Here is a 10,361-nt window from a genome sequence, read left to right on the forward strand (position 1 = left end):
TGGCGAAATTTTATGGTTTTGTGAAAAACTGTGAGAAATGCAAAGTGAGCGATAAAGTCTTGGTAACAGATGGATCTGTTAAGTCAGTGACTTTATATCCAGGAAAAAAATGCCAACGTGTTGGTGTGTATTTCTTAGGTAAGAGAAAGGGTTCCCTTAAGGCACAAATAAAAACATGTACCTTATAACTTAACAAATACATACAACAAAATATGGAAAGGTTAAAAGTTCATTTATTTGAATATATTAAAAAACAGTCATTAGGGATAACTAGACTAAATCCCTGAACTAAAACAAGATAAAATTGAGACAATATATATAATTGCGACCTGCACAATTACAAGCAGACAGAACAGTTACAACACACATTTGTTGGATACAGGTTTGTATATTCTTTCTCCGCTCTAATGACACCAGAGTAGTATCACTACCAAATCAGCGTATCTATTATGGTGTTGGAGACTTGAATTATACGCTTTAGGTTGCGTCGACGCGTTTCGGTGATAACTTCTTCTTATAATCACCTTTATCAAGACATAAAATTTGTCTGCCAGAACCAGAGGGTATGTAAAATCGCCCTAGGATTAAATGTCATGCAGAGAATTAGCATCATTTTTAACTCAGTGGACTTATAGCATTACTGTAGTTAATACATGGAAAAAAATCACAACATGTTCACTATTCATGGTCTTCTGTTATCTCTTTTACTTATGTTGGTTACAATGAGCTCCATTTTTCTCTCTCTAGGTTAACATGTGCATTTTTTCAAAATATTAGACAAACCTTAAGAAAAACATAGAAACAATTTACTGGAAGTGGCTCATGGCTATTAACTTTATCGCTCAAAATTTGGCCACATGCTTTATCGACAATAAAAATTACTGTAAACAATTCTGTATTTTCCCGATTTATCTTGAGCTAACAAAGCAGTAAGTAAGGCTATTAATTCGAAAACGTATTAATAACCTTTCCTAGGTAACCCAATTATACTACCTTGGTTCCACATAAAAAAAAATGTTTGTTCTAGAAACACAGGTAAGGGGCACTTGGGGCCTCAGATTTCACTAATCTTGAAACAGAAGGGGGGTACGGGTCCACTAAACCAGAAAAATTGTAACAAAGAACACCCAAGTTTCAGAGATAGACGTATGGGGTAGTCATATTAATATCAGCTTACCCTGGGATAATATTGACGATCCTTTATAGGGATCACTTCACGTTTCCTAATTGGAGCGTGGGCTTCTGTAGTCGCCTTATACAATGCTGCTGGCAGAAGTATATTTCTGTGGTAACATGGAGTTTTGCATTAATGCATATCTTATATAATGCTACATTGTTAGGGAAAGAAGAGATAGTTTAAATTCATGCGTACCTGTTCTGAATAAATGCGATCTTTTGTTGTCCCCCTGAACATGGAAGACCAAGGGAAATTGGTTGTGTTGTAGACCATAAGTGTTATATACAATCAGGCCAAAATTGCCTGTGCCATAGGACAAGAAAGAAAAACCAAGGAATATTGGTTAGCTAGCGAGTTCTAACATAAAGCTCGAACAATCAATAGCATCTGTTAAAAGGAAGTTACCATGTATAAATATAAATATCACGAATTCTCCACTTCTGGCGGGTTATGTTACAGGAGGTTGTGGTTATAATTCTCTTTTAGGCTTCACAAAGATAACCTAAAATCAATTTAAGATGTAATTTAGCTGTTTTATTAGTTTTAAGTTACTCTCCAGATATACTAATCCAATTAAGTAAGAAAATTAAGTTAGCTTACCTATGATATATGGTCAAATATAATGAGAGTCTACCTGTGAATGAATTATAGACAGGCAGTCAAAAATTGGAGCCATACTGGATTTAAATAAGACCTACAGTCTCTACTAATTTTCTTCAGAAATCGAAGTAAGGTCAGGATGTTCACTCACCTAGTTAGTAGATAAGGGTTCTGCTCTCTATAAGGGTCCGAGTCGTGTGTCAGGACTAGCAGAGTTGCTTGCGGTTATATCTATGGGACTGTTGCCTGATTGGATATTGAATCGACCAATCCGGGACAGGATACTGGATACTGAGTATGCTAATGAGTTTCTTAAAAGGATACTGAGTCTATTGGATCTAACTATCCAATCAGGGGACCTGAAACCTAGTTTCCTTTCTGGTCCGTAGTTTGAGCCTCTAATCGTGAAACTGTTGCCTGATTGGATATTGAATCGACCAATCCGGGACAGAATACTGGATACAGAGTATGCTAATGAGTTCCTTAAAGGGATACTGAGTCTCTTGGATCTAACTATCCAATCAGGGGACCCTAAACATGGTTTCCTATTTGGTTCGAATTTTAAGCCTTTGCTCATGAGAGTATGCTCAGGAGGTCACGCCTAAACTAAACCCGAATGGTATAATTCGTGGCAATAGGTGGAATTGTTCAGAGTTTTAAGGGCCAAAGCAATCTTCGTGCATGAAGAAATAAATAAAGAAATTGTGCTCGTAGATAGACTGTGACGTCTACTGGCACATGATATGTTGATGCGTCAGTTGACTGTCTTAAAAGTGTCAGCCGCAGAAATAGCTGAAATCAGCAATATCGCTAAGCTGCAAAAATAAAGTTTAAGGTTAGAAGAGATGGAAACAATGTGCAGAACTTAAAAGAGCGAGACACGTGGTAGGATTAACCGCTAAAATACGTGTACTCCGTCAATCTAAGACAGAATTCTTGTTGGGAGCATATATTATTAAGTGAGAGAACTCACACTAGATAATCCGGTCATGTTTGAATCTCCCTAGATGTCGTCCAAGGCAGATAACTGACATACCGATATCACAGTTGTTGTGCTAAAAAAAGCCCCCTCTAGGGGTGAAATAGTTCAAGTTGGTTATGGCGGTCGTGTGAGTTACGTAACTTGCTGAGAAGAATCAGGAACAGACAAGGGGATATTACCTAAAACCGTCTGTTGTCAAGGGAGAACGCCTGTATTATGAAACACGGGATGGGATGGAAAAATAGGGAGAAAAAAGGGGATTTAAGAATATTTTGAAGAACAAGGAAACCCTGTTTTTAAGGACCAAGTTTGCACAAAAAAACTACTGCAAATTTATATCTATTGCTACGCTGGTAAAAACACTCAATTCAAGTAATCTAAATATCTATAAGCATTTAGTCCAATCTTCCCGACTATTTAAGCCTTGATAGATTGTATTTAAGTGGCAAAAATACCACTGTTCCCTTATCTTTCTGGTCTTGTTGATATCACCACCTCTCCTATTGATTCTGATTTTTTCCAAAATAAACCACTTGAGGTCATCACACGTATGTTTCAAAGCTTGGAAATGTTCAGTAAGTGGGGCATCGGGTTTATTTGTCCGTATTGCAGATTTGTGTTCCAGGACACGGATACGCAACTCCCTGCTGGTTTCTCCAACGTATCCCAAATTGCAAGGGCATAAGATTAAATATACCACATTTTGGCTACGACAGTTGTTAAAGGTGGTAGGGGTTAGGCGTTTGCCATTGTATTCCAAACTTTTGCCTGTGATACAATCGGGGCATACCGAACAAGTTCCACATTTATGGTTGCCAGATGCTAGCCCCCCGGTGAGGGTCGTTTGAGTTTCCTTGATGGGTTTATAAGTGTGAACTAGACTGTTCCGGATGGTTTTATTTCTGCGGAAAGAAAAAAGGGGCCTATTTAGTTGTTTATCCATATTAAAATTAAGAATTTTCCAGTTTCTATTGATGATATTTTTGATTTGATTGCTGACATGCGTATACTGTGTAACAAACACTAGTCTATCTAGAGTAGCGTCTTGTCTCTTATTGGGTTTGTTCTGGTCCAATAAACTGTCTCGATCATAAAAACGTGCACGTTTAAGTGCATTTTTAACAAGTTTCTTTGGGTAACCCCTAGCTAGTAATTTGTTTTTGGTATTGTCAGCGTGTTTATAAAAGTCATCAAGATAGGAACAATTTCGTCTCAATCTGAGAAATTCGCCAAAAGGCACATTGTCTTTCTGGGCTTGAGGATGGTTACTGGAGTAATGGAGAAGTGAATTTTTATTGGTGGGTTTAGTGTAAAGTTCCACCTTAAGTATACCATCCTCCTCTTTTATATTAATATCCAAAAAGGCTACCTTATCATTACTGTAGTGACCTGTAAACTTCAAATTGGGATCGCCCAGGTTCAACCATGTTAAAAATTCCTCTAGATCACTGCTTGCACCGCTCCAGATGAAAATGATATCATCTATGTAGCGGTGCCAGCAGGATATATTCTCATAAAAGGGAGCAATCTCATTAAATATGTGTAGTTCCTCAAAGTTGCCAACATAGAGGCATGCCAGACTAGGGGCACAAGACCTTCTCAATGTACAAGAACACTATAAGAGAGCAAAATACATGGAACTCAGCCAGTTGAAAACTGATGTAGCAAATCTCCTTCGAAAAGGTAGGGAAGAAGGCTTCATTAATGATCAAGAATTTAAATTCCTCCTTAACACGCACCCCACTATCCCGGCAATTTATGGTCTGCAAAAATACACAAAAATGCTGCAGATCCCCCGATGAGACCCATTATTAGTGGGATTGGTTCCATTTTGGAACCACTTAGCCGCTACGCAGACCATTTTCTACAACCTCTTGTGAAGAAACAAAGGTCATACCTTAAAGACACCTCCCATGTGATTGCTACGTTTGAGGGTAGAGAATTCAACAGGGCGACCCAGTTTCTGGTCGCCTTGGATATCGAAGCCCTTTATACGAATATTCCGCAAAATACCACTCTGGAGGTTATACAATCTATTTTAGAGTCAGAAGATCTAAGAGGGGGCAATAGTGATTTTATCATGTCTTGCCTTTTCTTTATCCTCAAGAAAACTTTTTTCCTATTCAAGGATGAGCTGTATCTTCAAACTAAGGGCACCAGTATGGGGGCTACTTGTGCCCCTAGTCTGGCATGCCTCTATGTTGGCAACTTTGAGGAAATACACATATTTAATGAGATTGCTCCCTTTTATGAGAATATATCCTGCTGGCACCGCTACATAGATGATATCCTTTTCATCTGGAGCGGTGCAAGCAGTGATCTAGAGGAATTTTTAACATGGTTGAACCTGGGCGATCCCAATTTGAAGTTTACAGGTCACTACAGTAATGATAAGGTAGCCTTTTTGGATATTAATATAAAAGAGGAGGATGGTATACTTAAGGTGGAACTTTACACCAAACCCACCGATAAAAATTCACTTCTCCATTACTCCAGTAACCATCCTCGAGCCCAGAAAGACAATGTGCCTTTTGGCGAATTTCTCAGATTGAGACGAAATTGTTCCAATCTTGATGACTTTTATAAACACGCTGACAATACCAAAAACAAATTACTAGCTAGGGGTTACCCAAAGAAACTTGTTAAAAATGCACTTAAACGTGCACGTTTTTATGATCGAGACAGTTTATTGGACCAGAACAAACCCAATAAGAGACAAGACGCTACTCTAGATAGACTAGTGTTTGTTACACAGTATACGCATGTCAGCAATCAAATCAAAAATATCATCAATAGAAACTGGAAAATTCTTAATTTTAATATGGATAAACAACTAAATAGGCCCCTTTTTTCTTTCCGCAGAAATAAAACCATCCGGAACAGTCTAGTTCACACTTATAAACCCATCAAGGAAACTCAAACGACCCTCACCGGGGGGCTAGCATCCGGCAACCATAAATGTGGAACTTGTTCGTTATGCCCCAATTGTATCACAGGCAAAAGTTTGGAATACAATGGCAAACGCCTAACCCCTACCACCTTTAACAACTGTCGTAGCCAAAACGTGGTATATTTAATCTTATGCCCTTGCAATTTGGGATACGTTGGAGAAACCAGCAGGGAGTTGCGTATCCGTGTCCTGGAACACAAATCTGCAATACGGACAAATAAACCCGATGCCCCACTTACTGAACATTTCCAAGCTTTGAAACATACGTGTGATGACCTCAAGTGGTTTATTTTGGAAAAAATCAGAATCAATAGGAGAGGTGGTGATATCAACAAGACCAGAAAGATAAGGGAACAGTGGTATTTTTGCCACTTAAATACAATCTATCAAGGCTTAAATAGTCGGGAAGATTGGACTAAATGCTTATAGATATTTAGATTACTTGAATTGAGTGGTTTTACCAGCGTAGCAATAGATATAAATTTGCAGTAGTTTTTTTGTGCGAACTTGGTCCTTAAAAACAGGGTTTCCTTGTTCTTCAAAATATTCTTAAATCCCCTTTTTTCTCCCTATTTTTCCATCCCATCCCGTGTTTCATAATACAGGTGTTCTCCCTTGATAACAGAAGGTTTTAGGTAATATCCCCTTGTCTGTTCCTGATTCTTCTCAGCAAGTTACGTAACTCACATGACCGCCATAACCAACTTGAACTATTTCACCCCTAGAGGGGGCTTTTTTTAGCACAACAACTGTGATATCGGTATGTCAGTTATCTGCCTTGGACGACATCTAGGGAGATTCAAACATGACCGGATTATCTAGTGTGAGTTCTCTCACTTAATAATATATGCTCCCAACAAGAATTCTGTCTTAGATTGACGGAGTACGCGTATTTTAGCGGTTAATCCTACCACGTGTCTCGCTCTTTTAAGTTCTGCACATTGTTTCCATCTCTTCTAACCATAAATTTTATTTTTGCAGCTTAGCGATATTGCTGATTTCAGCTATTTCTGCGGCTGACACTTTTAAGACAGTCACCTGACGCATCAACATATCATGTGCCAGTAGACGTCACAGTCTATCTACGAGCACAATTTCTTTATTTATTTCTTCATGCACGAAGATTGCTTTGGCCCTTAAAACTCTGAACAATTCCACCTATTGCTATAAATTATATCATTCGGGTTTAGTTTAGGCGTGACCTCCTGAGCATACTCTCATGAGCAAAGGCTTAAAATTCGAACCAAATAGGAAACCATGTTTAGGGTCCCCTGATTGGATAGTTAGATCCAAGAGACTCAGTATCCCTTTAAGGAACTCATTAGCATACTCTGTATCCAGTATTCTGTCCCGGATTGGTCGATTCAATATCCAATCAGGCAACAGTTTCACGATTAGAGGCTCAAACTACGGACCAGAAAGGAAGCTAGGTTTCAGGTCCCCTGATTGGATAGTTAGATCCAATAGACTCAGTATCCTTTTAAGAAACTCATTAGCATACTCAGTATCCAGTATCCTGTCCCGGATTGGTCGATTCAATATCCAATCAGGCAACAGTCCCATAGATATAACCGCAAGCAACTCTGCTAGTCCTGACACACGACTCGGACCCTTATAGAGAGCAGAACCCTTATCTACTAACTAGGTGAGTGAACATCCTGACCTTACTTCGATTTCTGAAGAAAATTAGTAGACACTGTAGGTCTTATTTAAATCCAGTATGGCTCCAATTTTTGACTGCCTGTCTATAATTCATTCACAGGTAGACTCTCATTATATTTGGCCATATATCATAGGTAAGCTAACTTAATTTTCTTACTTAATTGGATTAGTATATCTGGAGAGTAACTTAAAACTAATAAAACAGCTAAATTACATCTTAAATTGATTTTAGGTTATCTTTGTGAAGCCTAAAAGAGAATTATAACCACAACCTCCTGTAACATAACCCGCCAGAAGTGGAGAATTCGTGATATTTATATTTATACATGGTAACTTCCTTTTAACAGATGCTATTGATTGTTCGAGCTTTATGTTAGAACTCGCTAGCTAACCAATATTCCTTGGTTTTTCTTTCTTGTCCTATGGCACAGGCAATTTTGGCCTGATTGCATATAACACTTATGGTCTACAACACAACCAATTTCCCTTGGTTTTCCATGTTCAGGGGGACAACAATGTTATGTTATGTTATGTTATTTATTCTTTTGTATAGCGCAACGGTTACTCAAAACGAGTGTCCCGGCGCTTTTAGGTAAGGGGAACAGATTTCAGAATAACACAACACAGCTAAAAGAGGTTAAAAGATAAACAAAAAGAAAGCAAAACTACGGGCAGACCTATTGGGAAAACAGCCAGGTTTTGAGACCTCTTCTAAAATCAAGGAGAGTAGACGCCCCCCGCAAAGGGAGCGGTAGTGCATTCCACATCTGTGGGGCCAACAGACTGAAAGAGCGGCCCCCAAGGCGAGCCCTCTTCACACGCGGAACAGCCGCCAAAAGTAGAGATTCTGACCTCAACGAGCGAGTCGGATGGTAAAAGGTCAATCTCTTTTGGAGATGTTTAGCTCCCACAGCATGGAGCGCTTTGTAGGCCAAGGTCAGAGCCTTAAAGGCAATCCGTTTGCGGATGGGTAGCCAGTGTAACGTCACCAACAACCCAGAGGCGCTGGCCCGTCTACCTAGGCCAAAGATGGCCCTGGCCGCCGCGTTCTGTGCAACTTGAAGCCTTTGTAGCAGATACTCTGGCAGGCCCAGGTAAAGAATGTTGGCATAATCCAACCTGGAGCCTATCAGAGCCTGCACCGTCAGCCTCCTGTGCTCCTCGGACAAGAGAGGCAAGAACCTCCGCAGCATTTTTAACAGGCCGAAGCAAGCGAACAAAAGATCGCATTTATTCAGAACAGGTACGCATGAATTTAAACTATCTCTTCTTTCCCTAACAATGTAGCATTATATAAGATATGCATTAATGCAAAACTCCATGTTACCACAGAAACAGAAATATACTTCTGCCAGCAGCATTGTATAAGGCGACTACAGAAGCCCACGCTCCAATTAGGAAACGTGAAGTGATCCCTATAAAGGATCGTCAATATTATCCCAGGGTAAGCTGATATTAATATGACTACCCCATACGTCTATCTCTGAAACTTGGGTGTTCTTTGTTACAATTCTTCTGGTTTAGTGGACCCGTACCCCCCTTCTGTTTCAAGATTAGTGAAATCTGAGGCCCCAAGTGCCCCTTACCTGTGTTTCTAGAACAACATTTTTTTTTTTTATGTGGAACCAAGGTAGTATAATTGGGTTACCTAGGAAAGGTTATTAATACGTTTTCCGAATTAATAGCCTTACTTACTGCTTTGTTAGCTCAAGATAAATCGGGAAAATACAGAATTGTTTACAGTAATTTTTATTGTCGATAAAGCATGTGGCCAAATTTTGAGCGATAAAGTTAATAGCCATGAGCCACTTCCAGTAAATTGTTTCTATGTTTTTCTTAAGGTTTGTCTAATATTTTGAAAAAATGCACATGTTAACCTAGAGAGAAAAAAATGGAGCTCATTGTAACCAACATAAGTAAAAGAGATAACAGAAGACCATGAATAGTGAACATGTTGTGATTTTTTTCCATGTATTAACTACAGTAATGCTATAAGTCCACTGAGTTAAAAATGATGCTAATTCTCTGCATGACATTTAATCCTAGGGCGATTTTACATACCCTCTGGTTCTGGCAGACAAATTTTATGTCTTGATAAAGGTGATTATAAGAAGAAGTTATCACCGAAACGCGTCGACGCAACCTAAAGCGTATAATTCAAGTTTCCAACACCATAATAGATACGCTGATTTGGTAGTGATACTACTCTGGTGTCATTAGAGCGGAGAAAGAATATACAAACCTGTATCCAACAAATGTGTGTTGTAACTGTTCTGTCTGCTTGTAATTGTGCAGGTCGCAATTATATATATTGTCTCAATTTTATCTTGTTTTAGTTCAGGGATTTAGTCTAGTTATCCCTAATGACTGTTTTTTAATATATTCAAATAAATGAACTTTTAACCTTTCCATATTTTGTTGTATGTATTTGTTAAGTTATAAGGTACATTATTTTATACCTGTTTTTATTTGTGCCTTAAGGGAACCCTTTCTCTTACCTAGGTTGAATAACCCTATTTCCCTTGGCCTTCACAAGGGGCACCTCTCTGTTTATCATATGTGTATTTTTTAGGACCATATCAAAGTTTACCCAATTACATGAGGTACTTTGTAGTAATGATTGTCCACTTGTCTAGGTGGGTTGAAGTAGAGGCGGTTTGTGAACCTACCAGTTAAAAAGTTTTTGACTATTTTCAAAGAATTTTTGCTAGAGAAGGTATTCCAGGAGAAACTGAACAGATAATGTAGTACAATTTACTTTTGTAGAAATTACTTATTTTTTAGACAGATGTGCAATAAAACACTTGAGAACACCTTTGAACCACGCTCAAAGCAATGGAAAAGTGGAACGCTTTAACAGAATATTAGTGGAGTGTATACAGTCTACAATCAGAAGTAAGGTGAATGTGACAGAAGCAATAAAGGAGTTTGTCTGGTCATATTGCACTACACCTCAAACTGTGACTGGGAGATCTTCGTTTGATTTAATG

At 38.7% G+C, this 10,361-nt stretch overlaps 2 long non-coding RNA genes across 2 annotated transcripts; one reads left to right on the plus strand and one right to left on the minus strand.

Moving 5' to 3' along the window:
* Positions 1–215: 215 nt before the first annotated feature.
* On the minus strand, positions 216–1,970 carry LOC146855117 (uncharacterized). The gene is made up of 6 exons (XR_014980788.1): positions 1,929–1,970; positions 1,778–1,811; positions 1,583–1,679; positions 1,373–1,480; positions 1,178–1,283; positions 216–578 (listed from the first exon to the last, which is right to left on the minus strand). It is a non-coding gene; the product is annotated as an uncharacterized LOC146855117 (long non-coding RNA).
* A 6,617-nt stretch (positions 1,971–8,587) lies between these two features.
* On the plus strand, positions 8,588–9,780 carry LOC146855118 (uncharacterized). The gene is made up of 3 exons (XR_014980789.1): positions 8,588–8,614; positions 8,710–8,815; positions 9,418–9,780. It is a non-coding gene; the product is annotated as an uncharacterized LOC146855118 (long non-coding RNA).
* Positions 9,781–10,361: the final 581 nt, after the last annotated feature.

The sequence above is a fragment of the Triturus cristatus genome, chromosome 4_1 (assembly GCF_964204655.1).
Source record: "Triturus cristatus chromosome 4_1, aTriCri1.1, whole genome shotgun sequence".
NCBI classification, from domain to species: Eukaryota; Metazoa; Chordata; class Amphibia; order Caudata; family Salamandridae; genus Triturus; species Triturus cristatus.